This window comes from Tenebrio molitor, chromosome 2, assembly GCF_963966145.1.
Source record: "Tenebrio molitor chromosome 2, icTenMoli1.1, whole genome shotgun sequence".
In the NCBI taxonomy this organism is placed as follows: Eukaryota; Metazoa; Arthropoda; class Insecta; order Coleoptera; family Tenebrionidae; genus Tenebrio; species Tenebrio molitor.
The window spans coordinates 22,527,490-22,545,764 of NC_091047.1; the positions used below are offsets into that span (position 1 = coordinate 22,527,490).

Sequence of the window (18,275 nt, forward strand, 5' to 3'; positions counted from 1 at the left end):
ACTTTATTACCACTGTGGTAATGAATTCATTATCTTACTAGTGTGATAATGGACTTCATTACCGGATGCAAATGAATGACACAATAAGACAAGATATAAGCAGCCATAGATAACATGCTCTTTATTATACTTGAAAAAAATGAAAAACGGACTAAATCCACATAGAAAGCTTACTATATTTTCTTTAAATAGATTTAAAATTCTTTGTTGTTATAAATATTACGGAGAATGTATAAAACTCTTGACATTCTTCTTGAAGAAGTTGTTGATCACCAATCCTCTCAGTAAGAATTTGTTCCTGCTACAACACTCTTGCCTGAACTGTACCTCGGCCTCTCTAGATGCATCTATTCTAATTGATAGAAGAGGTGTTTAGATGGGCTGCGCTAATCGAGCCATTACATTAATTAACAATCTTGCGAACAATGGCCCGTTTTCACACCGGCATTGCCGTTGGAACGGGTTCAAAGTTAGCAATATGCACGTCGTTAGTAATGAGCTGATTCCTGATTAGAACTCTATCGAAATGAATAGATGATATCGGTGTTCTCTAGAGACCCGTACCGAGAGTGTATTCAACGTTGAGAAACTGCCTTGTAAACCATCAAGTTTAGTGTGTTTGTGGCACACGTGCGCATTTAAATCACAGATTATGATCCCAGTTTGTACGATGCTCCTCGATCTGGTCGTCGATTTCGTTTCCCAACTAATAATCGGACTGGTCGCTAATTAATTTGAAATTTAATAAAGCGCCGGATTTCCTGATGAACACCTGAATCGATTATCATAATTGAATAAATCGACCGATATCGTATACCCGACGGTCTCTGAAAAGGACTCGAACGGGCCATTTAAGATGTCCGCAATTTAAAACTGTTAGTTTTATGTTTTCCTCTCAAATAGAAAAAGTTTTTCTCTTCAACAACAACGCCTGAATGAATACGTCATGAATACGAAGTCGCGTAAGTCAAACCGGAATAAAATTTTGCATAATGGACTCGTTTAAATCGCGGAGGGTCAGCCGAAAAATTAATTTATGAAAAAATTTCATTATCGTTATGGCACACGAATCGCATTATTATTACGCAGAACATGTATGTCGTTCTGGAGAATATTTTGCATAATTATTAAATCCAAGAGCAGCAGTTCTCCATTAGTCCAGATTCGAGTTTTGTTTTATTGTTGAAAAAGTACACGTCAAATAAAGAGTCAATTAAAACGGTAATTAAACAAGTAAGAACTGCACTACTAAGTTGCAGTTAATTTGATGTCTATTCGGATGCAATTTATTTCTTGTCTTTCTTTATTTGTCAACCTACATAAGCAACATTTTGTAACTACTGTAATTATTTATCTTGATCCCTTCACTAGTGAAGTGAATTTTTCAGCAGTAAAATTTCGCATTTACAGTAGGTACCGAGTAAAAGGAGATAAAGTACCTTAGATAAATTTAATTTTGTTGAATGGCGTCCATAACATTTTAAGGATTCAGTTCTTTGAATTCCTTATGTATGAACTAACTTTGTCAAACGATATTCTCATTTTGGTTTAGAAAACTTGACTGAGAAAACTGGAATCCATGAAAATCGGTTGGAAAAAATTGATACCAAGAACGAAGACTTAATAAGCTTTTAACTTAAGAAAAGTTTAGTTCTTCAGCGATGCGCAGAAAAAGATGATTTGTTCTTTACTCGGACTTAAGATAATCTAAGACAGAAAAACCTTTTTGCTGATGGCAAAATAACATGTTATTCGTTTATCCTTCTGGAGAAACAGCAGACTGACAAAACCTTTGGATTTGAGGTGGAATTAGTGCCACTCGAGACATTTTTAATTTTGTTGACAAAGGATTAGAAATTAATCAAGAGCTTTACCGCAGGGTCATTTGAGCAGTCACAGCAATTTCGTGGACCCATGAAAAATTAATCTTTTCCAAAAGATTTTTAGTCCGATCAAATTAAAATTTTCCTTGCATTAACTCTAAGGCCCGGTTGTATAAAGCGATGTCAAGTTCGTTGTTAAAGTTAACATCATAATGTCAAGCGATCTGATTGGGGGATATTTAACATTGGATTTAAATAAGCCAATCAAATGGGCGGATTTTCGACTTGACGCATTGTTAGCTGACACGATGTTAACTAAGCTTTATACAACCGAGCCTAAGAGTATAAAAAATACATGACTACATAGTACAAACTGGTTCATTAGACTCTATTAGACTAATAGCAATAAATAATCATAATAGGTAAAATACAACCTAACAGGTTGGCAGCTCTGTAGGTATGTCAAAAAGTTTGTTATTTCATAAAAATGCAAAAGTGCAAATTACAAAAACATTTGGTTAGCCGAAAAGTCTAATACAAATGTCGTACGGGAGGTATTTTACAACGCCCCAAAAAATCAGGCACGAGGCGAAGCCGAGTTTTCACACTGTAAAATACTCCTCTAATGTAGGTAAATATGTATTTTAACTTAAAAATTGTTTGCTTTATTTGTTTTACGACTAAATATAAATCTGTTACATTTTTTCGATTCCCAGAGATAGACTTGGAGATTTATATTAAATATAATAGTTTTAAAATTAGTTTAAGAAACGCTGTTTAGGGAGTTGTCACGAGTACCTATTGTTTTTGTTATGTTATTGTATTTGTTTTTTTTTTCTTTATTTGTTCTCCACTGTTACATGGTATTGTTTGCCGTTAATAAACCTATTATATATATTTTTCAAAAAGTTCCGATTGTTAGACAGAACCAAAATATTTCAAAATTTTTATTCGTAGAAGTGCATCAAAAATTTTTTAGATGAACACAGTAATCTGTATTTGAGCTTAAATACTGATTGAAACTTTGCCATGCGAAAAGCACCATCTCCACGTACTCGTACTAGATCTTGTACATCCTGAAATTTATGAAGCTTTAATTGATCGTGACTGCACTTATTTAGATCTGTACAGCATGAAATTTCCACACCCAAGTGCTTAGGTTCATTACTGCTCAGGTATTTTTCCGCCGAGCCCCGGTTAACTCCTAACTACATGTTTTGATATTTATTACGTGTACGTGTTAACAGTTTAACGTGGACGTTTTCGCTGCAAACATTCTATCGCCTTCCAGTACCAATTTAATAAACTCAATCAGTATCAGTCCCCTTCTCGTATCTTTCACGGATCATTTTCTACCCGTTTATCTTTGTTAAATGGGCGAGGACGCGCCGTCCACCTACAATGAAAACTGAAACGATATTCTGACAAAAAGTCACTTTTTCTCTGAACCCGAACATGAGAAGTAATAATGTCGCATCACGTTCCACTTTTTCTACACAAAAACTTTTACTCGTTTCCAGCGCACCAAGAGACTTTAATAAAGTTTCGACGCCAGTTCATTTTTCAGCAATACGGAAGGACAAATACTCCATTAAAATTGGAATTGAATTTCCAGTAAATTCTGCTATTATTATTATAGAGCTCATGGTAACGGCACGAAGTTTCTTTTCTCATTTTCGTTCGCTACATGCATTTTGATTGCTGCGCTACAGCAATAGCTATAATTATTCCTCGATCTTTTCCTTAAACTCGACTTCCTCTTCTAAATCGACAAAATGTACTTAATGAGCTTCAGACACTTTTCAGGGCGCTATTACAAAGCTTTCCGTTTTTTGCTACTAATTATTCGACACTTGAACACTCCTGTTAGAGCTGTAACAGTAATTATTATTGACCGCTGATGTAAGAACACAAAATTGTGCTGTAAGATATTTTTTGAACAATAATAGGTAGGAGCAAATGTGAGATTATCATCGACATGAGTTTCAGGCGAGTTTCAGGAATTACGTGAATTCCACTCTCGCTTGGTTTGCTCAATAGTGAATGGAATTGGGTCATCGACGGGATATTTAACGAAATTTTTACCCGAGTGTTCGAAGCCATCTATCTAATAAATTTTCAGCTTAATGTTACAGGTAATCGGAAGGAATCTGTAGTATGTCGAGCCTTCTACTGACTCCCGATCATTATCCTAAAACACTAAAAAATATGTTCATGGACGGTTAATGCACGTGAATGTGAGAAACTTGAGTGGAAAAAAAAATTTAATCTTGATTCATCGAATGGGAATCACTTTCCATTAACCGTAATTTTGTGTTATCGCCAGTAAGCACCATTTCTTGTAGCTTGATTAACAATCAGCAGTAATCCTGAGTAGGTACTTATAACCTGTAAAGTGGCTCAATAAACTACATATTTAAGACAAATTAAAATACATTAATTTGCTGCCAATACACAGTGTCAAACTATATCGTTAACTATAACATTCACTTGAATGTTGTTATTAGATACTTTACCGCACTAGCGTGGTAAGAGAAAGTATGTAGTAGTGTAAAGTGAAATTTTTGTACTTTTGCCTTTGGTCTACTATTTCAGTTTTTCTCACTTAATAATTATTTTTTACGATAATAATTGATCATAGGTAAATCGTTTTACAATATCCGTGTCATAACATTACGTTTCTTCCATTTTTTCCCAAAAGGGTCATATAAAAATGTCAGTTTATTCGTTTTTGACCTCTCAATTTTTCCTTATTTCCTCCATAATATTTTGTGAGGAATTTTATTTACTTGCGATTTTTCCAAATCCTCCAAATATTGTTTTATTTATCTGGTTCCGTCGCCTCAATAGAAAGAGAACTTCAACCGTTCCACAATGTTTGAGAAGGAAAAATGTACCATTTATTTTTCGAAATTCCGACAATTTTTCTTCTAACAGTAAAATAAAAATATAAACAGATAATATTTGTCAGTTTAACACATTTTATCCACCACTTACCACAAAAATTCTGGCAACAAGATATTTAAACTGTTAAGGAAAGTATTTACGACTCAATATTTTAAAATTTGCGAACAGAGCATCCAAAAATTCCCAACCATTTGAAAAATGAAAAGATTTCGCATAAAATTGAATTGGTGCGTTAATCACGTGCAGAACTGAATTAACAATCAACTACTTGTGATGCTTGAAATTCCTGCGACTCCTTTATTCCGGTGCATCCTTCTTCCAGACGTAAATCTAAAATCTGACTGGAAACTGCGCCCGAATTGCCACCGCCGATCCTTAAAATCGGCAGTAAACCGAAAACGGCAGTAAATATTCGAAAGTCAGTTAAAAGTCCGGCGAGTGCAGACATAAAAGCTTCTTTAATGGCATTTCAAAAACGTAAAGACCGCGCGCGGTAACGATGCAGAGCAGCACCGGAGCCCCACGTCTCGGTCCTTCGAATCGCGCTAATTAAACGCTTAATCAGTTTCAATTACGCCAATCGTAATCACTCATAAAGACCCATAAAGTTTAACCAAGTTTGCACATGTGGCCGGAGATTGGAAATTTTAATGGCGCGCCAGCCTTCCATCAAAGCGCAATGAAAGTTGTGCCATCCCGGCGACAATAAAAGTCGTCGCCGTCGCCGAAGGACCGGAGCCGCTCGGGAACCATGTTTGTGGTACGTGTTTGCGCCGCCGCCCCCGCCGACTCCTGGAGCAGCAAATGTTTGTTTTGATAATTTATCCGAGACGTACGGCGTGTTTGCTTTGAAATTATTTTACAACACTCGAATCGTGCACCAGGACAATTTCCAGGGAGTTCCATTTTGTTGTGTGCGTCGGTGTGTACATACGGCAGGTGTTTGCAGAGACGCGTGTGAATTACAGGACGGCGGAGGCTTATCGCCGCATTGTTGGATGCCGAGATTTAGTGGTCCTCCTCGACAAGAATTTCAGATATCTTGCGTAAACAGTCCATAAAGCAAATCTGACGCTAATCGGCTCATTAGAGATTAAACGGGGGACTCGGACTCGCCACAAAACGACCGAAATTCCTAATTCTGTCAATTAAATACCTGTTATATAATGGCCAATCAACATTTCTTCGGAAGTATGGGCGGCGGCGGGAAACGGCAAACATTGGACCATGTTTACAGCGAAAAACCTTCCCGAGTACAAGGTACTGATTGATAAATAACATGCAAAAGCAAATTTAAAAAATCTGAAATGTAAATAACTAAATCAAAGCGTCAATAATTGCGAAGGTTGTTCGCAAAGATACTTGTCTTTCCAAAAGAAAAAAAAATGAAAGCTTGAAACGTATTAACTTGTTTAATCATACCTGACCTTTGGCGTAAGAAATGCGGGGAAAAATTAAATTGATTATTTATTATTGTCTGTACTTATATGTACAATGCGTATTGAAATAAGGTAAATGAATATTATTGGAAACAGCATTGACAGTACTTATTACATTCTCTTTAAACAAATAAAGGGACTTGGTAATCATTGACAATTAACAGTGCGTCCAGATTTTTTAAATTAAATTAATCCCACTACAATGGATGAGGACGTTTTCCAAATTGCAACGAACGTTTCTTTACTTGATCGTTAGTGATTTATTAAATGTCAAAGTGATAAAAAAAAACTATAATCTGTTTCAAAATAAAAAATCCACCACCTGTTGAATTATGTTGGCAGAAAAAAAGAAATCCCTAGAATAAGTTTAATTTTTCTGGGTTGGCCCAACCTTCCGCCAAAATTTGACCTTCAGTGTGTCACAAATATCAAATTATAAAAATGCCTCGAAAAACAAGGAATCTTTTAACCGCTAAATTAAAGCGAGCGTTCATTAAGTGCCTCGAAGAATTTAAAAAACACAATCAACTACGACCAAAACGGCTGTCAACAGTTTTATTTCATAACCCCACGTTTTTCTGACACTTTCAAACACACTAAAAACGAAAGTTGGCGACGTTGTCGGTTATATTTTCGAGGTAGAATGCAGTGTTGGTGGATTTTTGATTTTGAAACAAATTATATGAACGGGAATGTAGGTACAGTCGCGAGCAATAAATTTTGATCGTCAAGGTCATTTTTTGACGCAATCGAAAATGTTCCATTGTAAAACAGTCGTAAATATCATAACCTATCATCATGTTGTATGACATTAATTGTCATTTTTTTCTCATTTTTTTGACACTTTGTTGACATGGACATAATCAGACAGGGAAAATTTTTAAATTTGTGACAATCTAACCAAATTTTGAAATGACATTGACGACCAAAATTTATTGCTCGTGTCAGTACAATGTATCGGGTGTTCATTTAAATTTCCCGTCAAAATTGGCGTTGAAGAGTCGATTGTGAACGGACCACGCGTCAGTCTCTCATCAACTTGCAGATTCAAAACACAAACAATGGAAAACTGAGGTTAGATTTGAATTGCTGATGACAGTTATTTATCCTTTGTTCGTTCACAATCGACTCTTTAACTTTGACGGGAAATTTAAATGAACACCCGATACTTTCACAAAAATCACAAAATACAAGGATTGTCAAAAACTTACATGTTGTGAAGAAGACAAGAAATTATAGAAAACGCAAGTTCAGATGCTAAAGCGGTTGTAGTGAGTTAAACATTTGAAATGTATTTGAAAAATGCTTTTTGGATGATTTTGAAGCACTAGTGCGCGAAATCTACGTTCGCGATTGACTGTTGCGGTCGTGAAATGTCATTTTGAACGTAGTGAGTTCAAAAATATAATAAAATATCTATAAACATATGTAATAAAATTCTCAAAAAAAGGCCTGCTCGTCTTTATTACGTCCAGTTTTTAGCTAAAATCATTTGAAAAGTGTTACCTTTTCAGTGTTCCAAATAAGCAGAAAAGCCACTACTGACGAAAAATGTGAAAAAGTTACAATATGCTGAATTTAATAAACTTATCATTTCAAATCGTGTTGAAAATTAATTAAAAATGTTATAAAAGCACAACTTGTTGCAATATTTTCTTCTTTGCTCTTGTCAGGAGGTTAATAAAATTACGAACAATGAATTAAATTAAAATAAAGAAGAATATATTGAATAAAATTTAAAACACTACAACACACAAATTATTTTAATAATGAACAACCGATAGAACTCTTATGACTTATTCTGATAACACTTAGGCCTCTAATTTGAGACTCTTAGTTGGGACTCTTAGTTGGGACTCTCTCTCGAGCTTACATCCACACCTTTTACTAAAATTCAAACATCCCTCTACCATTCTTTCATCCATTCAGGATTCATTCTTTACAACGGCCAAACTGGAGCTCCAATCAGGAGTTACTTTCATTACATCATTTTTAACCGATTTCCAATTTAACCGTTGTCTTACTCATACAATTTATTAGACCGTGCATAATCCTAATGCATCGACCGTTGGTCCGATTCTTGCAAATCTCACGTTTGCCACAATTTTACGACAAACGGTCTTCAACGGTCCTAACGAACTTTCCACATTCGTTCCATTTTCACGCAATTTCCAAAATATTATAACAAACTTAAATAACAAGATGAGAGAATATGCATTATGAATTGCAGAAATCTGTGAAAGAGATTAAAGCAGGGACAAAAAATAAAAAACAGCAAACGAAAGCGCTCAAGTCTAACACAATTACGTTTTGACGATGCGACTAGAGTTACATTAAAGGACTAACCTAATTTTGTGTTTTATTTGTCTCTTTCCTTGGCAGAAACCAACTAACTGTAAGATGAAATGCTACCGGCAAAGCAGTTTACTCCCACGTCTCCACATATGAGTGATATCGATTCAGTTAGCCGGTTGGTCTGAATGAAAATATAAAAATTAGAAAATACAGTTCAGATACCCTCGGAGTAGAGTTACAACAAAACAACAATTCGATACAGCCGCAACAACAGTATCGCGTTTCAGTTATTTGAATCGCTTTAAGAATTCCCGCCAGCAAAAAATTCAATACCGCGTTAGCCCTCGGCATCATGATGTAATGAATTTTTCATTTTAGATGAGATGCGAGTACGATTTGGGGGGCAATCCATCACCTTCAAACGGCGTTGAAAGTATTAAAAAAAACACTAAGAATTTCGACCTCGCACCATTAATTTTACCGTTTCATTTCACCTTTTACGTCATTATAATTCACCCCGGCCGTCCTCCGGCAATAAATAAGCCATTTTGTTGCAGCTATGAAACACAAAATTTACTCTTGCACGATTTTTTTCAGTTAAGCAGACATTATCAGCCGCCTGATTATTTATTCAAAGTGTTGGGGTAGCGCGTTCGGGCACATTTTAACGTTGTTGTAGTCCCATAAATTTCAGGTGAAATTTTAAGGGCCCCGTCGCAAGTGGAACGACGTTATGCCGAACCTTTACCACTTGGAAAATTAAAAAATAGCTCGACACACGTGCGGCATGTTCGGCAGCACGCGAAAGCGTTATTTACACCGGAGCAAAACGAGCTTTATCTGTGCTGCGCCCTCTAGGAACAGTTTTAATTAAGCGGGACTCTCTGTGCGGTTCGTGTTCATTGTTTTTAATGAATTTTTAAGCAGGAACGTTTTGAATTTATCGTTGCGATTTGCTGCAAGAGTGCAAATTTTGTCGGACGGAATATTTTCGAACGTTTAATTGCAGGAAAATACGGCGACGCATGGTAATGTTCTCTGCTATTGTTTGGTCTGATTTTTATTTTAAACTTGTCACACACTTTTATTGCAATATTGCGCCGATGAAGAGAATTTACTGGCTCTGGATTTTTTTACTATGTATACGTTTGAAGAAGGTCAAACTAGGATAATATTTAACAATAATTAATGATAATTTAACAATAACAATAATACATTCTTTACATTACGTTACATTGAAAAAAGCCTCTAAAAAAGCGAAATAAAGAAATTATTACCCAATATTTAAGCGGTTCCACTGTGGTGTAACACGAGTCGCCCGTGTATGGATGTCAGATTTCAAAATTAAAAAAATAGCAAGATAGCCGTTCAGTGTTAAAAAGTAAACAGTTGTAAGTTGTAATCGTTTGCTATTCACGTTTTGATAATTTTTGTTATATTTAGGAAATAATTGAAGTATGTGCGATGCCATTGAAAACGAAATGCATCATCGCAAGGCTCCAGAATCGACGCAGATCACGGCAAACTCTATGCAGGATCTAATTCCACCAAAGTCCCAAAAAGTGTATGATTTCTACATAATGCTCCTGATGAAAAGTATCTGGTAAAATTTCTGAGTTCCTTAGAGGAAGAATTATAAATTATTATTGTAGGTGATATCAATAGGTGTGACTGGCGTTTGTCGATGCGATGAAATCCTCAATTTGACAATGAAAGATATCAAAGTTTGTGGTAATAGTGTAATAGCATAACAATTTTATGGGAGCTGTACAATTTTTCATAGAAATTTGATAAAAACTTTCTAGTACATTTAAAAATGCATACATCATACATGTATGTGAGATTTTAGCTATTTAAATTTTTTGAAACATTTTCACGAAAGTTTTGGTCTCAAGAATAAAATAAATTTAATTTGGCTCTGTTATAGTTACGTTTACAGACTTGTTAGCACCACCAAACCATGTCCGAAAATTCCGACAGCACAAACACAAAATTAACGTAACCGATGGCAAATCATTGCCGACAAACATGGTGACCGTGTCTGCACTGGAAACTGCACGACGTTAATTAAAACCGTTGTAATCTGTTGATCGGTGTAGTCGTTAGCGAATGATGTCGTATATTTAGGCGTTATCAGTTCGGAACCCTATATACAGGGTGGACCATCGTATGGCATTTTTTAAATTTAACCTATTTAAAATGGCCAAAAAAAGATGAAAATTGGAGGAAATGATCTTCAATTTTGATACTACAACATGGCATAATTATTTTTTAGAAAACAAAATTGATGTGAAAGTTGATTTTGATAGCATTTTATTGTCAAAGTAATAAAGCAATCCGGACTTTTTTCTTACAATCTCATCCACAGGGCAATGTCGATTATGATTATACAAAATTTGGCATTTAAATCAGGATAATAACTGAATAAATTGACATTTAACATCTACGAGCAAAGTAGTAGCATATTTATGGTAGTATTTTAAAATGATGGAAATCATCAAACGGTGGTAAAGTTTGATTTACAAGGGTCTCCAATAGCTTACAAATCTAGGACCAGTTATGATTTACAGCTGGTTATTTGCGGTAAGTGACCATTGTCAATCAGGAATATGACCCATCGAGGGTCGTCGTCATAAATTACTCACATTTTGGTACCAAAAATTAATCAAGGCTTCCTTCATAATTTTTAATATCAGAAATAAGTTCTCTGTGGTATTTTCAATCCAGGGAGTCGATAAAAAAAATTTAATAATTCTAATTTTTTCACGTCCTGACGCCATTTGGAGCGTCTGTTTGAAAAAATAAAAAACCCATGTTGTAGTACTTTCAGTGTAGATCACTGACCGCAAAATTCAAATTTCTAGGATGATTAGAAATATGGTTTATTGAGAAAATGCTATACGATGGTCCACCCTGTATGTGTTCACCTCGCAAATAGCACGGAACATTTCGCAATAACGTAAACCACTCTTTGGCCATAAGTCACATGACCTGACTCCGGTGTCGTTCCGGAAGATGCATGACGTCATAATTTATCACCCGACGCCGTGCGGCTTCATCGCTTTCCGGTCACTAACGGCTGATAAAGAACGAACGGCGTCCATCGCAACCAAGTGAAACACAACAAACACCCTCACGTTCGAGAGGGTCGTTAAAGGGGTCGCTCCGACGCATCTGACCTCACCAGAAAAAGGAGTAATTAAAACCAGAACAAGTTTCAACATGAAGTATATTAAGGATGCGACAAATTGTCATGTCAGTTGACCAGGGACGTCAGCACCAATCTCGGACGTGCCTTTTGAATGTCGCAGACTACCACGATAGCAATATTTTTTAGGTTTCATTTATTTCAACTGTGGTATGTTGCAAAATGGGGTTTTCTTAAAAAGCGTGCCGAATTTTGTCAGGTCACACATCATCCAGTTGATTTGAATAAAACGTAAATATTTCATTTTTATCGGGTGTAATCGCTGTTGAACTCGTATTTCGGCTCCTTCATAAATTACCGGTTCGTTGTCGTATGAAAGAAAATTTTTACCAAAGAGTTAGAGGGCGTTGCCCAATACTTGTACCACGGAACCGTTCGACAGAACGCTTCCTAACAGTGCAAGTTATGTAACGCGAGCCAACTAAACCAATTATGTTTAAAATGTTACTAATGGACACACCATTACAAGCCCACCACCACAACAAAAGTTTCTTGCACCGCGCATAAAACATTCCAATAATAAGCCGACATAATGGCATAATTTCAAAAGACCTACACAAAAAGCACACGCGGTTATTTATTAACGGGGCACCAACTTAGCGGCCCGTGAATGTCGGTTGCTTGTGAAAATTTATCTTTGACAAAAGTAAACATTCACTTTTAAAAGTCCATTGTACGGTGCTAATAGGCTTGAACCCAAAAAAACCAGTTTGACTGAGCGAAAAGACTCTGGGTTATACTGAAGTAGGAAATGTTGAGTTTAACGTTGACATAACATGTAGAAAGCTTGTGCGAAAACCGCGAGGGGGCGCCACCCCGGGGTGAAGCGCCAGTAAATCTCAGAAGTAATTTTTTCTGGGACAACGCGATACTCCAGTCAAATTAAAATTTTGCTGCATTAATTTTAACAATAAGATTTAAAAAAAATATTACTCGTAGTCGAAGTTATGAAAATTATGCTCTTGATTCCCCTCCGGATCGAAAATTACGACAGAAAGAGCAAAACTGTATGCAAGGTTTTTTGTAGAGGACTAAATTTTCATCAAAAAAGTCCCGACAGGTGTATTTCAGCTGTTACAGTTTAAACTTGAAAGACTTGTCAAAGTGCAGTAAGCGCACCGCGAAATAATCCAATGTGGTGTGACTTAGAGCTTTGTTACAAAGCTTTTGTATTACAAATTTTGGTAAAAAAATAAAACTTAACTATCAGTAATACAGAGTACTTTCAGACATCAAAGAAGCACCAACAAATGTAGCTTCATTACTTTTGCCAGAAAGATGGTGGATAAAATACAAAAAAACCTACAGAAGAAAAGAAAGTCAAGAGTACGGCGAATGAAAAGGTTCTATTACCTTATTTCGAGCATTTATTGAAATATTACAAATTTTCCAGTCTTTGGACTTATCTTATTACTCAATGTTACTCGATGACAAAAATGTAGATATTAGCAAATACAGTAATTTCATTGCTATTGTGAAAAAGAAAGCCAAACGGTCCAGTTATAAGAAATCAAAAATTTCAACTAAAGACGATGTCATCAAGTTCGTGCAAAAAGCTAGTAAGTAATAAAAATGACGGCTGACGAAGATAACATGTTTAAAATATTATCACATCGTCTTCCTACATTTACTATTTTGGTTTCAAGTTTGCAATGATTAAGGGACCTGGTAGAGCTTGTAGGAGAGAAGAATACTTGTAGGAAAGAACTTACAAATTTCTTTTTGAAAAATGAAAAGTGCAGGTTTTTCATTTAGTAATACCCAATACAAAAAACAAACAAAAATCGAGAATTTTTTGCAACTGGTGGAATCATCGACGGACTAAATATGGCTGAAATCCTTCGAAAATATCTTGCACTACGTCCTAACCATCGATTATCGACGATTTTTAGAAATGGCAAATGTATTAAATTAACACCTTGTTGGAATAAATACATTTGGGAAAACGCTAAAGAATATTGCTCCGTTTCTTAAATTACCAACTCCTAAAGAATGTACAGGGAATTGTTTCCGGAGATCATTTACATCATTAGTTGCAGACTCAGGGGCGCACCTTTTAACTGTACAACGTCATGGTGGTTGGAGGCCCAACACAGTTGCTAAGGGGTATATTGAGACTTCATGTAAAAATAAAAAAAGAATAGCTTCTATAATTGTGCCAATAAAATGAGTTTGGTAATGAACTCGCTACCTCACTAGTGTGTTAATGAACTTCATTATTTAACGAAAATGAATGACATAATAGATCTCATCCAAACAGTCGTAGAGAAACTTTTTTACAGTACAAACTTCTCTCATATAATGTTCTCTAGATTTTTGCACATTCCCAGCGTATTTGGGTTTTAAGTGTGGCAAATAGACGGGCCAGACGTGAGGAACTTACAATACATTTTAAGTTAATTTAATTGCGCACGTCGCAATTAAAATCCTCCTTTACCGCAGCTGAGCAGATTAAGGCTCATTCCCACCATGAAGCGCTGCAATTATCGCATTCACAATCGAACTTAATCGCCGCAAATAATACAAAATCGTTCCGTAAGTCGCTTCCACGAATTCAAGTGTAGATTAAAGTTTACTGTTGGCGCGCGGTGACTTCACGATGAATTTTAACAATAATTGAGTTGTCACCACAAACAATTTATCAGAGTCGTACCCAAAGCTCATTCCGCACGGTTTATGAACAGCGCAAAGCAAAAAATTCCCAAATTAAAATGTTAAATTTTGATTAATTCCCCACATGTCCGACAAAAAAGCGTTCGCCCAGCCGACCGGAAAACTCCGACGATAAATTGATTAAATTAGTCTTTGTCTGGTCTCACTTCGATTCGACAGAAATTCCTATTTTGCAAAAACGATTAATCAAAACATTGCGATTAATTAAACGGTGCGAAACGTGCTGAACATCTGTCGTCACATAAATTTCCCAAGCGGAATAAATTATGTGAGCTTACCTCATTTACCAAATAACAAAACTGATAAAGCGCCGGCTAATGGATGCTATTTGAATAAGCGTTGGAAGAGAGGTAGTTGTCATTTCCTCCGGACGATCCGTTAGTTTTGCGTTTTTTGGCAAAGAAAAGGTGAGCGAGTTCAGGAAGTTACAAAAAAGCGAATTAGAAAGAACCGGTAATGTTCGTCAAATCCGTTAGTAAAGTGTTTTATTATTTGGTGATGACACTCACATTTATAGCAGACAGATCAAACTTATAAAGTTATTTCAAAGTAGTCAAAGAGAAATATTTCTTTAAAGTAGTTATTTGTGGGTCAAGGCCAAAAAATGTATCTTTTTTGTCCGAGTCTGAGTTTTCTGGCCGAGGCGCAGCCGAGGCTTGAAAGCAGGCGAGGACAACAGGCACTTTTTGGCAGAGGTGCCCATTAAATTTTTTAAGGCGACCGCATGAACTACAAAGACTACAAAGCAAAAGACATCATTGGAAACATTACAAATTTATTTTGTATCTATCTTTATTATTTATTAGTACACATTAAAAAAAATATATAGTATGTATTTGTTATCAGCTTGCCAACAAAACTAGAAACTTACTACATATTTGAAAATACAATTAGATAATAATTATTTACATAATTTATGTTGACAGGACAATTATTGGTTTTGTCGGTTTCGTTGCTAACTTATTAAACAGACCAACAGATGGCGCCACGGTCAGCGTCCGAAAAATTGCGTCCGAAAAAGAGTTACTTTTCGTCCGCTTGTGAGTACGTAGAATTACCGTTTTCATTAAGGGTGTCTAAAAACCAATTTAAACCTATAGTGCTATAGTGCTTAAGTGCTGCTAGACTGCTAAGAAGAAAAAATCTTGCCAATTATCTGTGGAAGATTGACTCTCATCAACGAAGATGTTGTTTTTGTCAATGGAAAATTTTTAATAAAATCCGGAATTTCTTGTCTGGACTACAGTTTAAACCATTCCTTGTTCTGGATTCAATAAGTCCTCTTCATCATAAATCTCATTTAGCGTCCGTGTCACGAGTCCTTTAGCAGTTTGCAGACCATTCACGAGGCATTCACGCTCCCACTTTCATCGGTGTAAAAATATTTGCGCTATTTATTAGGGGAGTTTCGCATTTCGTGAGCGTCCCCCCGTGGGTTATGGTTTCTAAATAACCTGCTCTCACGTCCGTCCATCGTATTTGTAAACCCAATGAAATAAATCGCAGCATACTCTGATTCACTCAGCATCGTCGTAAACGAGAACGATTTGCAGGACCATAAAACGTTCGCTCGTAAAATCTCCCCGGCAGATACAGAGAGTGAATAGTGCAGGGCCGTGTTAAGTGGAAAAATGTCGGGGCAAACGAGAGCACCCAAGCGAAACAGATCGGCCGTCAGGAATAAGCGCGTACGAACAATAAAAGTTAATCATAGTCTGGAAAGGGGATGTAATGATTTTTACGACGCATCGTGAACGTGCCTTTATTTAGAAGGATAATTCATTAAAGCGACGACCAACGTCATAAACCAAGACGATGGCGTTTAAAGGACAATCTGATCTTATGAAATATCGCCGCCATAACGCCACGCTCTTAACACCTGCACTCTCAAATGCCAATTAAGCGGGAAGCGTTACCACTCTCGTGTGCAAGAAGATGCAAAGACAAGCAATAGTTGCACTTTCACATTAGGATTTTTCTTCTTCGGCCCAAAGATGTCGAGGAATTGGGTTAGAGTTGTACGTTTATCGTGGCTTCTGTGAAAGTCGGCAGGAGTTGTTGCGGAAAGAATGCACTTGTCGGGCTCGTTTCTCCCCTTTTATTACGTCATGGGGCCCAAACCTCGGTGTATATATCATCCGGGAGGTTAGATTAAAATGATGGCCAAAGGCGCCATCAAGCACAGACGTTCGGTTGTCTGTCGGACGTCACGAGGCGGAGCTCCGGATTCCTCCGGGCGATCTAGTTGTTTCAGTTTAGGTTGGCCATTTTGCGAACATGTCTCTTCTCATTAATTACTTCTCTTAGCATTGCTAAGTGGAGCCAGCAGGCTTAGCTTTCCAGGTCAAAAATTAATGGATCAGATGGAGGACAATACAATCGCTATCTAATCATTTTGTAATGATCAAGGGCAACACTACACTACTGCGCAGTATATTTTATATTTAAAATTCCATCATTTTTCAGCTTGACAAAATCTATCAAATCTCTTCAATTTTCAAAAGCCACTCTGCATTTATCAAAATCTACCAATTATCATATCTCCCACTTTAAAATTATTAGCTATGTCTATTATTTATTGTGTTTCTTCACAAAGAAGTGTCCACATTAATTAGTGGATTATGTATTTAATGAAATAGAAGAAAGCAAGAACCGTTATTTACTAATAATGTTTTTTTTTCATCAGAAAAGCAAAAACGCTGCATAGTAAAAAGGAAAAAATCTGAAATTCTCGCGGGTTGAAAAACTCGACCAATTGTTTGGGCAAAAAGTCCTTTTTGAGAGAAAATTTTTTAAGCTGCTTCAATGGTTGCAAAGAACGATTGAAAAAAATGTGGGATGAAGTATTGATTGCAATAAACAGAGACCGATTGATCCCTCATAAATACTGTATCAATCCAAGACATCCGGAAAAACGTTCACAGGTTGATCAAAGAGAGATCAAAGTCCTTTATTGAGATCACTATGTACATAATAATATGTATGATCAAATGAATTTCAAATCAAAAATACTCTGGAATGTCACCTATTCCATTTAAATACATGTGTGTAATGTTTAAAGCACTCTTGGTTGGAAATTTATTTGGTTAAAAGTAGTAGTGCTTACGAAGAAGTTAGTACCATACGGGAAAATGTTTTCTTCATTTATTTAGTAAAAATTTTACTAAGACAATCGTCGCTGCTTGTTAAATACTGAAAATGTGACTTAAGGGAGTTGTCACGTGACAAAAAAAATTCTTATAATGTTCCCATTTTTTCTTCTTAGTCTTGCTCTTCTAAATTATATCCGTTTCCTTCAAAGTATTTCTTTCCCATATCTAGCCTTCTTTATACACTTTTTGTAGTTTTATGTTTCTACTTTAACGTTCTTCTTTTCTTTCCTATTTTACTCTTTACTATCTTGTCTTCTGTTTTTCAAAAAAAAAATACTGCATTTTGCTAAATTCCTCTAACAAGAAGCTTTAAAATATGTATGAGATTTAATTTTAAAATTGATCTTAATGAACTGAAAAAGAAACTTGAAATATAATACTGATGACTGATGAGTTATGTTTTAAATGCTGCCTATTATTGTTATTATTATTTACTCTTTACGAAGATGCAGGAATAACATAAACTCTGTCGAGAATTCGAATTCACTTCCTGAACGGTAAAAATAATGTTTAACTGTATATTTTGCGAATATGTAAGTACCTCAGGATCTTGATTGTTTCACAGAACGATGTAGGTAAAGAAATATGTAGTGGCAAAATTAACCATTACCAACCAGTCCCGCTTAGTTATTATTCAATGAATATTAACTAACAAAAAGGCTCTGCAACATATAGCAACATTAAATTTGATTGGTACTGTTTCCATACACGTAGCGCAGTTAACTAGTGTACAATATCGTTGATGTAAATGGCATATAAACTAACTGTTTCGGTATAG

The 18,275-nt window shown here is 35.9% G+C and overlaps 1 protein-coding gene across 1 annotated transcript in view; it reads right to left on the reverse strand.

Moving 5' to 3' along the window:
- The window catches only part of LOC138124951 (protein prickle-like), a 201,150-nt gene that overhangs the window by 126,767 nt on the left and 56,108 nt on the right, over positions 1-18,275 (reverse strand). The window lies entirely within an intron of this gene.